The sequence below is a fragment of the Dermacentor albipictus genome, unplaced genomic scaffold, assembly GCF_038994185.2.
Source record: "Dermacentor albipictus isolate Rhodes 1998 colony unplaced genomic scaffold, USDA_Dalb.pri_finalv2 scaffold_13, whole genome shotgun sequence".
Taxonomy (NCBI): Eukaryota; Metazoa; Arthropoda; class Arachnida; order Ixodida; family Ixodidae; genus Dermacentor; species Dermacentor albipictus.
The window spans coordinates 13,375,612-13,388,443 of record NW_027225567.1 but is presented as its reverse complement, the minus strand read 5'-3'; the positions used below and the strand labels follow the sequence as shown (position 1 = coordinate 13,388,443).

General features: G+C 44.9%; 1 long non-coding RNA gene across 1 annotated transcript in view; it reads left to right on the top strand.

The window, feature by feature from the left end:
- LOC139051665 (uncharacterized) overlaps positions 1 to 3,951 on the top strand; it is an 81,457-nt gene extending 77,506 nt beyond the window's left edge. Inside the window, exons 2-3 of the long non-coding RNA XR_011509493.1 lie at positions 3,132 to 3,268; positions 3,712 to 3,951. This is a non-coding gene — a long non-coding RNA (uncharacterized lncRNA). The remainder of the gene's footprint in view (positions 1 to 3,131; positions 3,269 to 3,711) is intronic.
- The last annotated feature ends 8,881 nt before the right edge of the window (positions 3,952 to 12,832 follow it).

The window sequence follows — 12,832 nt, the reverse complement described above, 5'->3', positions numbered from 1 at the left end:
CTCTCGCAAACGTACACGACGCTCTCGCTCCCGTGGCTCCTGTATCACCTCCCAAGCAAGCTTAATGCTTTCATCATCATTGCCACTATCGTTAATCGCCTTTATGATAGCTGGCGTTTCCATCCGTTCGTCCGCCTCAACTCCCAAATCGTCGCACACCAACAACAAGTCCAACCTCGTCAACCTTCTAAGATCCATGGCAGCTGCCCCGACAGGTGGTTAAAACTGTTTTCCTTAATTAATTTGTGCAAAGACACAATGCAACAAACTCCCGATTCCCAGAACTATCAAAATTGAACACACAACCTTTGAGTCTGGCGAATCATAAGGAAAAAAACCACGCGCTCACTTACGGTTGCAGCACCCTGCCATCCGGTTCGTTCGTCCGCTGTTGCCGGTTCCTTCCGGACTCCCTGGGTCGAAGGCTCGCTCCTTCTTCGATACTCCCAGTCTCTTCGGACCTCTTTCGACGAAGGCTCACTCTTCTTCGCTCTTCCCGGCTCCTTAGGATCTCTCTCGACGAAGGTTGATCCGTAGCGCTGCCACCAGCTGATGCACTCGGAGGCGATCCTACCGCTGCCAACCAGATGTCGGGTTTGGGGGACGGGCGTCGGGATGGAAACCAAAAACTTGGGAGGGATTTATTCTACATTTTGTACAGGGAGGTGAGCGACAAGTAACACTTGTACAGTCATTACGGGCCGGCAGCAACTTGGACGCTGCGGCCCGCGGCAAGAAGTTCGAGAGAGGTGAATCAGGGAATCAGGGCATGTCCCAGAATGCTCAGGTCTCTCTGGAAGGCTTCTTATAAACCCTTCGAGCACTGCAAGTCACGTCATGTTTGACCAATGGGAGAGTCCACTCCGATGACGCCACTTTCAGCCAATGGTAGGCGCCCGTGTCGTGGTGTCACACCTGGCGGCTTGCTGCGGTCTTGCATCGCAGACTGGCAATGCACTTCGAACAAAGAGAAGGGGAGGGCTGCACCTGCTTCATTGTCGGATGCCCACCTGCTAATCCCGGCGGCGCACGAACTTGTTGGCATGTAAACTCGTTGCCTTAAACTTGTCTGCTCGGCCGCTTCTCTGGAATGCGCTTTCCTGCTTCTGCATTCCTCAATTAGCTGTGCTGCAATCCGATGTGGTCTGGGGAACTCGAAGTAATCGCAGGAACCAGCTCCATATCTAACAACACACACAAAAGCTTCAAACGGTTCACCACGGCTCGTATCACACCGCTTCGCGATGCGGAACGGAGCGTTAGCACCTAAAAAGATAACGCTAGAAGTAAGGAAATCCGGAGATGACCGTATACAGTTGGCTGAGCGAGATAAATTTAAGTCCTCAAGCGCCCGCGTTGAAATCCGTGAAGTCCCCGTAAAGATGGCGGCGAGCGCCCATCGCCTCTTTCAGTCGTCTGCTAGCCAGAGAACTTCCAGAGAGCAGCCAGACCAAAATCGTCCTGGCAGGTTCTGGCAGCCCGCGGGTAGCCAGAACCGTCCAGCGCGAGCAAAACGAACGCCCGGCTATGGTGTCTAGACACCCTAGCCCGGCGGAAGTGCGTAGCGCGGTGGGCGGAGCAACCCGAGAAAAACGAAGACGCTCTGGCTGGCTCTGGCAGCCCGCGGGTAGCCAGAAGTGGAAAATCGAAGAAGCCCAGTCTATGCTGGCCGTTGGCGTTCGAATACTGCGGCGGTAAAACCGGTCAAACATTATCGAAAGCATGCTGGTTTCGTCTGCGAGTCATTACATAGACTTGCTGTAAAGAGGTCTACTCTTGGCAAAAAATAGTGCCTCATTTTATTTAGGCGTTGATTATCATAATGAATGCGGCGGAGGTTGAGGGAGTACGCTTGAAGGTACGTTTTTATGTCGTTGATCTCCATAACACCGTAAGTACGCAAACCGATGTCACAGAACACCCGATGCATCATTATTGTGTGTTTTCCGTCATCGCTTGTTTGCTGTACGCCTACTAATTCTTCATTTCTTCAAGTGTTGTACCCTCCTTTTGTTCTTGTTCTTCACTTACCGTATGTCGTTCCGTCAGCTGTAATGCGCATTTGCAAAACCAATACGTTTGATAAGACGCAGTGGTTATCATAATTTCACTACACATGTATTAAGCTGGTACATATGGTTCAGATACAGATGCCTGTATGCGGACTTGCACGACGTTGATGCGGAGATTAGGATAATTATGACACCCGTAAGGAAGAGGCAGCTGACGGCCGTAAGCTGTTGCGTTCTTTCAGCCAAACTACCCGGCCTGGTAGTGCTGTAAAGGTGCTGTATAAAAGTGATGCGCGGTGACAGGAAAATTATTATACTTAGCAGCCGACCGTACGTTTTGTAGCTTAGGTCTTCTTTCTTGTGCGTTTGTGCTACCCTTATTAATGAGCCATTTCTTGATTATGTTCTTGACTATGTAACCGCGTTTGTGTGGATGCGTAGACGTGTGCTTTCTGTTTGTACTTGTAAAATGCAAATAAAACATTTTCAGGCTTACTCAATCTTTAGTGTCATGTGCGTTTATTCCAGTCGAGGCCATCGTGCCACCTGGAAACGCATTCTGTCAGTAGCCCTACACGAAATGCAACGGCTGGAGCGCGGCGGCACAACTCGGGGTAACGGCGGCGTAATAAACGAAAAACCGCTCGGGATGCCCTTAAAAGTCAGTTCAGAGTGTGCCTTAACTCGATATGACTCAGCGCTGCATGTATTCCGCTGCGCCTCGATCGCGCTCCCGCCAGTTTGGTTGCTGTGTGGCATACGTAGCGCCTACATATACACGTAGGCGCTACGTTTGCCACACAGCAACCAAACTGGCGGGAGCATGATCGAGGCGCAGCAGCCAGAAACCCAGTAAAGCCACAGAACACCTGGTAAAGCGTGTGCAAAACCCCGTTTCCGTTTCTTGTTGTTCAGCGCCACCGGTGGTCGCATACTTTAGTTTACGACGCCACCGCTGCGCTTATTTCCATAGAGTTAGTAGTATAGTAACTCTATGCTTATTTCCGTAGCACTGTGGAAGGTACAGTTTCCCTTCTCTAAATTTGTATAGGTGTTCTGTGGTGACGTCATTTATTAAGGTGTCATCAGTGTCATCACACTTCAAGTATTCCATTTCAGAGCTTCAGAGCTTGTTGCCGAGAATGTCAGGTACGCGGGCGTATGCCATCGGTCAGGACGAGCTACAGAGGCGCCTGAAGAAGCTTCACCATGAAAAAGACTTGATCGTGAACGTGCTAGATCACATGCTAAAAAGGGTAAGTGCATTTTTATCCATACTGTGTCGCACTGAAATATGCGTTTATGCAACGTGTAATGTCTTTCATTGAGCTTACTTGGGGAAATCGGCCCACATCATAGCCCATTTTATGAGGACAACTGAAATAATCGATGTAAGCGATTGTTAGTGACATCTTCAGTTGCAGTGCAAAGTTGTGTGTCAGTATCACGTTGTAGGCGTGTTGGCATATTTCTACACTGTTGACACTTAAGCTATGGGTAATTATGCAAAAAAGAGGTGAGGCGTGCGGACAGGACACAAAAGTAGAAAAGTGGACAACACGAACGCCGGCGTTCGTGTTGTCCACTTCTCTACTCTCGTGTCCTGTCTGCACGCCTCACCTCTTTTTTGCATAATGAATCCTTATACCAACTAGTCCGGCTTTCTGTCGTTTTAAGCTATGGGGTCATTTTTTTGCAGATGGATCTGATGGTGGCTCACGTGAGCAGCCTGACAAACATGAACCAGTTTCTTTCTTATTTTATGGATGCCAGTAGCACAGTGGAGCACATGTATATGAAGCTCTTCAAGATTCATGTCCTTCTCACTGAGGATACTGATGTTGATGCTGAACAACAGAGAGTTCCTCATATGCCTATAACATACTCATTCCATGCAAGCAGTGATCAAAGCAGCAACTCCCAGCTTGCTGTACTTGAAGCAAAGGTTACGCTGAACTGCCTGTCATCTAGTGTAAGTATGTTCCAGAACATATCTGTTTTCTTTTACAGCTTAATTACTATCACGAGCAATTGAAATACAAACAGTGCAGCGCATGCTTGAAGCATGACTAAAGGTACAGCGCATGCCATTGGCCAGTTATCCTTGCCTGCATGTATATGCATATGGTTTTCACGCAGAGTGCCAGGCTGCTCGACCTACCGTAATAAGTGCCTTACTGAAGTAAGTCATGTGAGCAAACAAGCATCAGAGTCTAGTCAGTATAGGAGAGTGTGTTGGAAGGCAAGTTGGTAAGACATACTTTTTGTGAACTTAAACTGCACTAGGGACGACACACTGAGGTAGAAGACTATTCAGTGACTACGAAAAAAGCCAAGGCTAAACTTGCGTTCGTCCTGTCTTCTTCTACCTCGGTGTCTCGTCCCTAACGCAGTTTAAGTTCGCAAAAAATAGTATGCGTGGCATTATCGCAGTAGGATGAGCAGCCCCACACACTGTGCGAAAAGAATATATACATGCATGTGGACATGGATGACTGGCTGATGGCGCGCACTGTACCTTCAGTTATGCTTCAGGCAAGCTGTGCTCCACTGTTTGCGTTTCAGTTGTCCATGGTATTATATGAGTTATACTTAAGGAAGTGTGGTACTTTATCAGTTGTGTGATGTCATGTCTTTCCACCATACTGCCTGGAAGATAAAGCTGTTTAATCTGCCTCATGGCAGCTATTGTCATGTGTACAAAAAAAGACGAAAATGTGTGCTCTTGTGGAGTCTTCATTGTGGCTAGATTTATAGATGCTACAAAAAAAAAGTAACTGATTTGAATTACTTCAATAACAATGTTTAATTGATTACAGAGAGTAATATGCCACACAAAAGTAACTGAGCATTTACTAAAAAGTAATGGACTACTCTTACTTCACTTTGCTCCAAGCATTCATTAACATTGCACACACTAATTAAAAAAAGCCGCCTGGCTCTTTCAGTGTGTCCTCTGCAGCCTTCATAGGTTATTTCCACTGACAATCGCTTTTCAAAATTTACGTATTTATTTGCCCTCATTTTCTTTTGATGACAGCAACACTGAAAATTTGTTAGAAGTGAATGCTGGGGGAAGGGTGATGTAACTCACAGATATCAGAAAGGGAAACAAAGGTCAGGAACTATTCAGTGTCTATAAAAAAAGCCAAGGCTAAACTTGCAGAACATGGGGGCACTCGTGCTGCATAGAAAAGTGTAACTATACTGTTACAAGAGTCATTATTTTACATTGTATGTGAAACCGTTGCAAGATGCAGAATGCAGGACCGACCACAATAAAGACCACACGATCTGCCATTAAGATGAGAACAAATACAGAGCACCTAGGTTTGGCTGTCCGAAGATGTGCATCCAGGTGGCAGCAGCATGGCACATATGTAGACGTTCTACTGCGCTTCCTAAAATATTCAAATGCTGAAAGCAACAACACCCGTTACAGCTTGTCTCGTCATTATAAAGTTACGGGTTACATGTAATTAAGAAGAAAGTAATTCAGCTACAGTGAGTGTTATCAAGTTACTAAAGTAATTTGTTCAATTACAAAACTACCAAGAATGTATTTGAATACAAATACTTAATTACATGTTATTCATTATGGGAAAGTCTGTTTGTGTCCTGCAGGGATGTCAGCGTCGGCAGGCATTTGGCGTGTTGAAACACCACAGGCCCGAACACATGGGGGTTGGACCTGCCCATGTTAAATCATGTGTGGCTTAGCCATGTCTGGAGAAATGGGGAACCTGAGGGTTGAGCTGATGCTGAGTGTTTGGATCTTTAAGGGCACTCAACGGAGACAACACACACCTTTGGCCTCAGCTTCACGTAGGGGGCACCCCCCAGACTGACCTATCCGGGGGAAATTAGTAGTTGCCTTTTCCTATGCTGTTCTTCAATCTTTCTCTATCACTTTCTACCTTTTCTCTATTATACTCACTCTGTATTGCATCTGATCATCCTGGCAATGAGGGTTAACTTTGTTTGAAATAGGCAAGCTAGGTTATATCATGTTTGGTTACAGTGACTGTATACTGCTGTTTCTGGCAGGCTTTATATATACAAAATCATGTCGTGTTCTCTTGTTGGGCTTCGTGGTGGGTGGCTGGCAGAGCTGTCAAAATTATATTCATTTTATGGCTTCAAGCGCATTCTGCAAGCTGCCTGACCGCCTTCTTTTGTAAAGGGGGCGCACTTATGAATCTTTCACATTTTTTGTCGAAAACATTCATTCTTTATTCAAGATAATTTATACAAATTGTCTTGAGAGGCATAGCAAAAGGCCCAGAAAGTGCCTGACTAGGCTGTCACCCTGACAACAGCCACAGCAGTGCGATCCTTTTCATATTGTTACACATCATACAATCATAATGAGGTACATACATCAATGCAGATACAACTATTCTTTTCTGCTCTTGAGAAGAATAAAAGGAGGACAAACAGACTGTTACACATGTACCATATTTTTGACAATAAACACACATCTTACACCAAAATGAACTCTGTAATACAACCCATGGCACAAAGCTAGCCCTCAGAAAGTAATATTGCGTTAACTTGCTTTTTAAGTTGTATTGGGGAGATTCTCTTCTGCAAAAACATAAATGTATGGGATATTCGGTGAGGAGTTCAGATATTACTGGTGTTAATTCCTGTAAGCCATGATTTGTACATGATTTCAACTTAACTATTACACTTTTTTGTAGTTTCTATGGTATCTGCATAACCAGATTTTTTTCCTTCGAACTGTGGTCTACTAGTTCTGTGTTGGCGCATGATTTCCAGAAACAAAAATCTTTCCATGTGACCCATGCTGAAACCCTCGAAAAGACTGTATGAACACTACCACCTTTTGTTGTCGCAAGGTGCTTCACTGACACTATAGGCCCTGGATACAAAGTTACAAAAGTGGACAGTGGTGTCGTTCTAGAAATTTGTGACAGTCTAACATGGCAAACTGACATATCTAATTTCAGTGGGTGACACCCCTAATTCAGTAAAGTGCTTTAGTTTTGCGTTATTACGCTCCGCTCTGCAGCTGTGTGGAAGCGCGAATTCGCATGTGCCCTCCGCTTAGCCGCAAGCGAGTAACCCGCTTGTGGCTAACCCGCTTAGCCACAAGCGGGTTAGCAGAGCGAGAAACGCTGTCCACTTGCAATCTGCCTAAGTGGAACATTGGTGCTGACTTTCGCTAGCGAAGGTAATCAAGGCGCACACCCTCTCTCGTGCTTGCATCGAGGCACCTAGCTCTTTTTAAGATGGTTGCCTCCAGTGAGATGTTCTCAACTATGCTGTCCACTTCAACCACACCTATGTTTGTCTGCGCAGCGCAAGCCACATAAGCGATTTTGCATTGACAAAGATTTATGTTTCTTTGTTTGCTGAAAGAAGTTGCAAGTGCTGACCCATTTGTAAACCACACAGTGTGGGAGGATGAGCTATGAAATGTAGTGGGCACTGTGCAGCGCATTGGTGTAAGAAAGAATTGGATTGGTTGTGGAATGCAAGCTCGCCGGCTATCAATTCCAACAAAACACCTCATTCTCACGGTTTGTACAAGCATACTCTCCAAACGCATCGAAACAGGCTACATCAAAAGTGATGTTGGACCATACATTCGAAATCTACGATGCTGCTTTAAGTGCCAAATTTTCGGTCATGGCTCTCCAAGCTGCCGAGGCCATGCCGCCTGTACAAAGTGCGCGTCGCATGACCACCTCATGGACAGCTGCAACGACCCACCGTACTGTGAAAACTGCATGTTTTCACTGCTGTCTTTGGAAGAAGAAAAAAAAATCATCACCCTCAAAGTCGGAGAAAACATTTACTTTAAAGAAGCGTGCAAGCACTTCTCATTTGTACAGGGACCTTAATTCTCTGAAGTGGCACGGCAGGGGGCAGTGCTGCACTGGTTCTTGGCAGCCGTTCAGACCACACATAGTGGACCAGCAGTAGAACCACCTGCCTCCTCAACAGAAGCAGCAAGCGCTCTTTCGCCGCCCAGCAAGATGATCCAGCAGTCCTCCGTGCCTGCGTGCTCTAGAATGTCTAGTTTTTGCTTGGCCAGAGAAGCTCAAAACACCCGTGAGCCTGCACTGCGAATGGGCAACCAGCACCTCAGTGGAGGCAAAAATTGTCAAGTACATCGGCGTCCCAGACGCTGAAGGATCGGCAGAGCTCCCTGAATGGTGCCAAAAAGACAAACCCTGCATCTCGCGGCCTGGAAGTTGCTCTGTTGGCTAATGTGATCTTCTCCTAAACACACAGCACAAAACTGTTTTACTATGGATACACAAATATTACGTAGGAATTTCAAGGGTCTTTACAATCTCGATGACACTAAATAACTCCTACATAAACATAATCCAAAGCTGCCGTGTGTTCAAGAAACATCTGAATATCGCACACACATTCTTCAGAAGTACACCATCTTTTAAAAAGACCGTCATGAGGCGTTACTCATCACAGTCTTAAACATCAGCCTTAAACAGTCTGACAGCCGCTCACATGCATGCCTAGCCAGCTTTGTAGGTAAAAGCACATAGTATGGTGCACATCATCAATTTTCGTTAACCAAAGCATCCTTTGTCATGTTGCATCCGGCAACATGCAGTGTTGCTAACCAGTTCTTTTATGTGTCCTTGCACAGTGGTCGAAAGGAAACCTCCCTGACTTCACATGCTCCTTGATCCTACACACCGTATTTAAAAGGACTGAAAATCTACGTAAAGTCAGATTAAACAGAAAAATATATGCAAGATGTTTGGCTCGCCATCCCGGCCCTGAGAAAGTGGATGTCCAGCGAAGCTGTTGAAAACCATCACTACAACTGCTGAGTGGAATACGCAATGCTTTATCACTCAATTCCTCCTCTGGTGCATTATTCAGCCACAGAAGAATGTGGACATATAGACTTCCCCTGTGCTTGAATTCCACAGCAATACGACCAGTGGCAGCACACTACCCGACAGAAGCTTCTATGGCTTCACTCCTGTCATCTAAAAATGAGGTTGCCGAGTCGACCAAAGAGCAAATTTTGGGTCTTTTTATTGAGGAAGTGCTAAGAGTACAAGAGGCTAGTTCGGCAATATCTCCAGTCGACGTTTTTATTTTTTTCCAGACTCCCTAATTTTCCAAGAATTGTCAAATCTGAGCTGTAGTTGAAGTTCAATCATCATTTCAGATGGTGCATAGCATTGCTAGTAGAACAACTCCAATGAATTTAAACAACATGTAGAAATACTGTCGATCAAATTGATCAATTTCTATAGGCCAGGTAAGGAGAGAGTTAAGGAACCAATGACCCTTCATCTCAGAGCTTCTTGTAGTACTTACTAAGTAAATATTAGGTACAGCAACAGAAAAAAGCAACAAGTCACACAAGATTAAAGCCTTACTTTGGGTAGTATGGCTTTTTCTGTTGAACAGAGACTGAGAAATTCTTGAGACAAGTTCTTCGAAATATGGTGTTCGTTATAAGACAGAATGTCCACAATGAAGCGGCCAGTGAGATTATCTTGCGAGTGAAAGTAGGCTTGCAGCGTTGTGTCGTGTCGAGAGACCATGTTTCGAAATTTACGCACAGCAGGGATAGTCCACATGCCAGGATCACATGGAGACCTCACCTACAAAACAGAGCAATTTCTTAAATCACAACATACTCTCACACATACCAATGCATACATCAAACAACATGATGCCCAAATAAAAACTTAACCAATGATTACAAAAACTAAGGCTTATTTGCTGCTGTGGGCATTAATACTGCAAAGTTGCAAGCAGTGCATTGTCCTGCTCATACAAGTTCCTTCTTTCATCCTAGGTATGTATATAAGCTTTAATCATGTTGAATAATGCAAAACCTACTGGGTCTAACAATACTATTCTGACATGCTGTTTCATGCAGCAAGGGAACAACTACATGGAGAATGTACTTCCTCCATGTGCATAGCTTTATGTATTAAACAACAAGCTTCAGTTACTCAATGGGCACATGAGGGTCTTCTATCTTCTATATGACATCTAGGCTGTTTTAATGATTTCTCAAATAACAGTAGATGCTGATGAGTGCGTGTTAGTTTGATAATGGTGTTCGACTAATATCAAAGGTAGGTTTATTTTTCGCATCGTAGGGTGCTTTTATCTATCAGCATTTTGACAGTGTATTTACGAATAATTACAAGCAATCCTTCCTGTTGTGTAGGGTGTTGACTTACATAAGAGCACATCGTGTATTTCAAACCAACCTTCGACCGAACCTTGATCTAATCTCTTATATATTGAACACCACCTATACAAGTGCCCTTATTTGTCACTATACAATATTGTGTAGCACTCCACATTGCTGTACAGTACTTTACTTGAACTGAACAAAGAATGTGGAGACCCTAACGCCAGTTTGAATGCACACTGAGTCACCTTGCTTGATCTTGAAAGTAATCTGTGATGTGAACAAAGTGCGTGCCTGCTCGGGCCTCGTCTTCAAAGGGACCTGCGATGCGGACAAAGTGCGCCCAGTGCCGGCAGCTTCGCATGTGCTGTGCTTTCGACGTTCGCGTTGAAGCGAGAGGCAGCACAAAGGTCGATTCGCTCACTAATGCTGCTGCCATGCTTTTCTTAATTTGCTGTCGCAATCGATGCTTCGCCTTTCGGGTGAAACTGCAACTTTTTTGTTTGTTTTTTACTTTGTACATTCGCCACTTACTATTTGCAATAAAGCTGTTAGACATCGCAACGAAAGTTTCGGAAGGGAGGCGTTTCAGATATTACGGACGTCTGATAAAATGAACGTTTCTTGTCTGATTATCAGGGCCCGTTTTAACAAGAGTCGACTGTATTGCTATCTGCAAATGCTGGCTCTAGCTTGGCTTAAACAAATTATCTAGATGAGCAGATGAAAATGGGCTTAAACTGAATGTGCAGGAAAGTACTTGCATGCTTTTCTCCAAGAAAAGAGGCGCAACACCAATCCCCAGTATTTTTATCAATGGACATGAATTCGCTGTCAGCGGTGAACATAAATTCTTAGGTTTATACCCCATATAAAGTATCTAGGGACGAAATGCACGAAAGCAATGAACCTCCTAAAACTTCTGTCGCACACTACATGGGGTAGTGACAGGAAGTGCCTGTTGGATCTATACAAAAGCCTTATACATACATGTTAAGACTATGGTACCATGGTGTACCAATCTGCCGCACTGTGCACATTGAGGATGCTGGATCCAATTCACCATTTGTGTATCCGCCTGGCCACAGGTACATTCTGGGCAAGTCCAGCGCAAAACCTCTACACAGAATCGAACAAGTGGTCACTTAACTTGCAAAGGTCATACTCTAGCTTTACATATTTTCTGAAGGTACACACAAACCCTGAGCATCCGTATTACGCTACTATAAATGATATGCACCACACTGTTTCGCAACCGACCCACTGCAAAGGAGTCTTTCTCACTGCGTGTGAGGAAGTTCAGTGATGGAATGTGTGTACCACTTTTAGAACCTCGTCTAAAGGCCCTGGCAAAGCTCTTAGCACCGTGGCAATGGCAGTTTATTAAGTGTGACACGTCGTTTTTTTCATGTTACAAAGCACGCGCTAGAGGAACACATCCAAATGCACTTTCTAGAACTCCAGTTAACGTACTAATTCCTGGAATTTTATACTGACACACCAAAGTCCCACACTGGCATGTCTTTTGCAGTGGCTGGTCCATCATTCTCAGAATCAGATGTTTTGCACCCAGAAACAAAGTTTCTTTTCTGCTGAGGCATACGCAGTAATGTTGGCTGGTAAATGTATCGGGAAAACCAACCTACCCAGCGCCATCATATTCACTGACCCTGAGTGTAGTAAGATCCTTAATGTCATTCGGCAAAAACAAAAATCCTGTACTCAACTAGTTTTATTCACTTTTGTGCACTGCGTACATGTCAAACCAGCTTGTTGTGATCTGTTGGGTGCCCGGCCACAGAGGCATTAAGGGGAACATGCTGGCAGACCAGATGGCTACATCTGTTACAGTGAAAGTGAGCAACACTTTCATACCTGTCTCTGTGACAGACTTGAAGTCTTTTCTCTACAGAAAAATCGGGACATAAGGGCAGCAAATTTGGGACACTGAAACGTCGAATAAGCTTAACTTAATTAAGCCTCAGTTGGCTAATTGGGGGCCAACAACAAAAACACGGCGAACTGAATTCCTTGTCAACTTACGATAGGCCATACCTACAGGACCCACTCTTACTAGGCTGTCTGGTGGTGACCTTCCCGTGTGCGCTAATTGTGGAGAGACACTGACTGTGCTACATGTCCTGGTGGAGTGCCAGGAATCGGAAGCTGAAAGAAAAAAAAAACACTTTCCTCTAGCTTACAAACAGAATATTCCTCTTCATCCAGCAATGTTCCTTCATGTGAATGCATTTTTCAGCAGCAAATCACTTTTAAAATATTTAAATGATGTTCATTCATTACAATATCTATGACCGATGAATTCGTAGCATGACTGCTTAAGGCCGATCCACACGACGGACCAAGTCCGCGGGCCGATCGGTCACGTGATGCGACGTCACGGGCCGCCATAGCAGACGGCAGAGCGGACCAACCAGCTATAGTAATTCTAGGCACTATAAACCAGCTACACTCTCGGCCAGAGTGTTATCATTGTTATCATTCCGGCTCGAGTCCCACAAAGCCGGGAACTGCTCAACGAGGCATACAAAATGAAAAAAACCTTCTCGTCACTCCAAGAGGACATGGTGTTTAAAAAATATATCTGCTGGAACGGCGGAAATGAAACGACTGGCTTGACTGGCTTTTGCTGAGC